This window comes from Nelumbo nucifera, chromosome 6 (genome assembly GCF_055504915.1).
Source record: "Nelumbo nucifera cultivar China Antique chromosome 6, China Antique-T2T, whole genome shotgun sequence".
Taxonomy (NCBI): Eukaryota; Viridiplantae; Streptophyta; class Magnoliopsida; order Proteales; family Nelumbonaceae; genus Nelumbo; species Nelumbo nucifera.
Genome location: NC_142654.1, coordinates 19699888 through 19703200, shown reverse-complemented (window position 1 = coordinate 19703200; position 3313 = coordinate 19699888).

Below are 3313 nucleotides of genomic sequence, written 5' to 3'. Positions count from 1 at the left end.
CCCATGCTGGAGAGGCGACTGGGGTTTAGGTTACCCCTGCCGAAGCGACTAGGGTTTATGTTGCCCATGCCGAAGCGACTGGGTCTTGTGTGGTGCGGAGTTCCTCTATCAGCTCGCCAACATAACCCTTAGGCCTAGGGAGTGACTCATAGTCCACTCTCCTTATTCTTGACTTTGCCCATGCCAAAGGGGCGGCTGGGTCTCAAGTTGTGTCGAGGTCTTTATCAACTCAGCACCTTAGCACTTAAGCTCTGAGAGTGACTTCGTAGTCCACTCTCCTTAATATTATTTGACCGATGTCAGCCTGACCTTTCCGCCTACGCGGGTAGTCATTCTGTAGTAACTTCTCATATGGTTGCTTCTACGTCATCTCGTGGAATTATCTTCCTGAGTGAGTGCTTGTGAGACCACGGCGTATATGTTCTGCCCCCCTTGCAAGGGCATAATGTTGTTGTCGGTGTGATTCGGAAGTTCAAGGCCACGGCTGCACTACATCAGCCTCGTAATGACGTCGATTGTCCACTCCTACGAGAAGCAACAGGAAGCTCGACCTACGAGAGTAGCTCTACTAACTGTAGGTCGTCGACTCGCTCGGGAGCCTTGAGGGGCTCGACCCGCAAGGATGTTCGCATAGTTCGTAGGTCGCTAACTCCCACGGAAGCCACGAAGGGTTCAATCTGTAGGGGAGACCTCGCAAAGAGGACTGATGAGTCTTATCTGGGCTAAAATAAAGTCGACAGAGATGCTTAGTCTATTGGCCATCAACTTCCTGGGGGAACCATGACTGACTCTTGACCTATGGGGACAGCCTTACTCCGAGGTGCTTGTCACCAGACTGCTGGTTGTTAAGGTCATTCTAATGTTGCCTATTCTGCATCGACATGAATATGCCGTGCTGCTCCCATGCTCATATCTGGAAATTCATGCTTCATCTCATGGAACTGCCTCGCTTCGATCCGGCAGGAACTACTGATGACTCTACCGCAGGGAGAGGGGTGTTCACATGCGGTAGCGGGGTATTTATCTGGGGCACTGGGGATGCTAAGTTCGGCCTGAACTTGTCTGATTGTCATAGGGGAGTTCTCTAGGTTCATCACAAATGTTTTTGCCCCCCCCCTAGTAATCGGTATTCGTTCTGGGTGTTGATGCTACTCAAAAGTGCCTTTGATTTCATAAAAAATGGAAATTAGAAAGTGAGAACTTTAATTTCTAAAATGTGAGATCTTAGTTTTCTAGATGATAAGGACTTAGCTTTTTAGAGGTGAGAACTTAGCTTCTTGTAGCATTTTCCATAGACAGCACCAGTTGATGAAGGGTTTTTTTGGCAGCACCTTGTTGTTCGGACTACTTCCAGGTGACCGATGACTCAGAGGCCGAAGTGGAGGGTTTTTGCTGGATGAGGACTTGGATGCCGAGCTGACTAGGCTGAGCTGGGGGTAGATTGGGTGTCGAGCTAGGTTGATTGCTGAGTTGGGTAGCTCTTCAGAGAAACCTACAAGGAATCAATGTTAGAGGACCCGGGGTGGCTAACCCGGCGAGGTCGCTCCGATGATTAAGTTAGAATGAGAGCTAGAATGTGCTTACTCGCCTCCTCCTGTGTCATTGGGGTCGGTGCCTTTATATAGGCATTGTTTGGTTTTGGCCTCACGCACCACATCCGACATTTCCGAGAGGTCGTGCCTAACTGGTCCGAGATTCTCGGAGGTAACCGCCATGCACGTTGACCATCCTCTGAAACATTCGATACGTGGGCCAACTTCTGAGAAACCTGGGAGCGTCGGGATATGCATGTCGAATTTGTCAACGAGCACATCTCGTAGGTCACCACCTGGTCCCCAGTCAGGTCAACAAACCCTCGAGGGAGGTCTCTCCTCGCGTCAAGGTCACTTCGGCCAGTGACAAAGTGCTACAGGCTGACCTTGGATCAAGTGCTACAAGCCGACCTAAGTTGTGGTCAAGGTCGCCAGGTCGACGGTAAAGGCAAGTCACCAAGTCAGCAGTAAAGGCAGGTTGCCAGGTCGGGGTAAAGACGAGCCGCAATCTGGAACTCCAAATCATCACTTAGGTGGTGTCCAGGTGTCATCTAGCTATTCTAAGATGCCATGTGTCACAATGTCATTAGAGGGCGAAATCCACCCACATTAGATACCTTCTATGAGACCTGAAGTAGTTGCATTGTTTAATAATTGGGAGAGAACCTCCATGCCGATTATAAATAAATAAGGGGAGAGTGGATCTCCTTGACGAAGGCCTCTTTTGAGATGAAAGTGGTCATGGGCTTCCCCTCCTAATTTAATGGAAAAAGAGGGAGTGGAGATGCATTGATGTATTAGATTGCACCATTTACTAGGAAAATTCATTTTATGAAGAGTCTCTTGTAAAAATCCCACCCCATTCTATCGAAAGCTTTCGACATGTCAAGCTTGAGGGCTATGTATCCCTTAACTCTTTTATGAGCTTTCGTCATATGTGCAACTTCCATTACTAGAAGAATGTTGTTGATAATTTGCAGCTCCTTTAAAAAACCTGTCTGAAATGGTGAGATAATCTCCTGCAACACTGGTTGTAATCTCATGACTAGCCATTTGGAAATGATCTTGTAGAGCATGTTCCAAAGGCTAATCAACCTGTAACTAGTTGCATCCATTGGTTGGTTGTTCTTTGGAACAAAAGCCAAGTTAGTATTATTTATCTCCTTTGGCAAAAGCTCAAAAGTGAAGAAATGGCACACAATGCTATAGATATCATTTCCTATTGTGCTCCAGTATTGTTGGTAGAAGAAAGGTATAAATCTATCTAGGCTTGGGGCTTTATGGGGGTGCATCTGCTTCACAACTGCTGAGGCTTCCTCATAAGTTGGCGGCTGCATCAATGAGTTCACATGGTTGTCTTGAAGCTGAGGGAGAGTGAGATTGTCTAATGATGAGGGATCAAAATTTCCGTCCAATCCTCCAACCTCTAAAATGCTATTCTTGAAGATTTCTGCTATTTCGGCCTTGTTGGAAGTCCAGGTATCATCTGATTTCTTCATCCATTCTATATTATTTTTCATATTCTTGCAGTTTGCAATATGATGAAAAATTTGGTGTTCTTGTCTCCATCTCTTAGCCAAAGCTCTCTAGATTTCAACCTCCATAATTTCTCCTCTTATTCTTGTATAAGGAGATTTAGTTGCTTTGAGTCTACGTCTGAGCCTATGCTCATTTGAAGACTAGAGATGTGACTTGAGAGTCTTTGGAGCTGGACTTGTATGAGACCAAAACTTTTTTTGTTCCATTCCCGTAGGGGTTGTTTACATTGTTTCAGCTTTGAA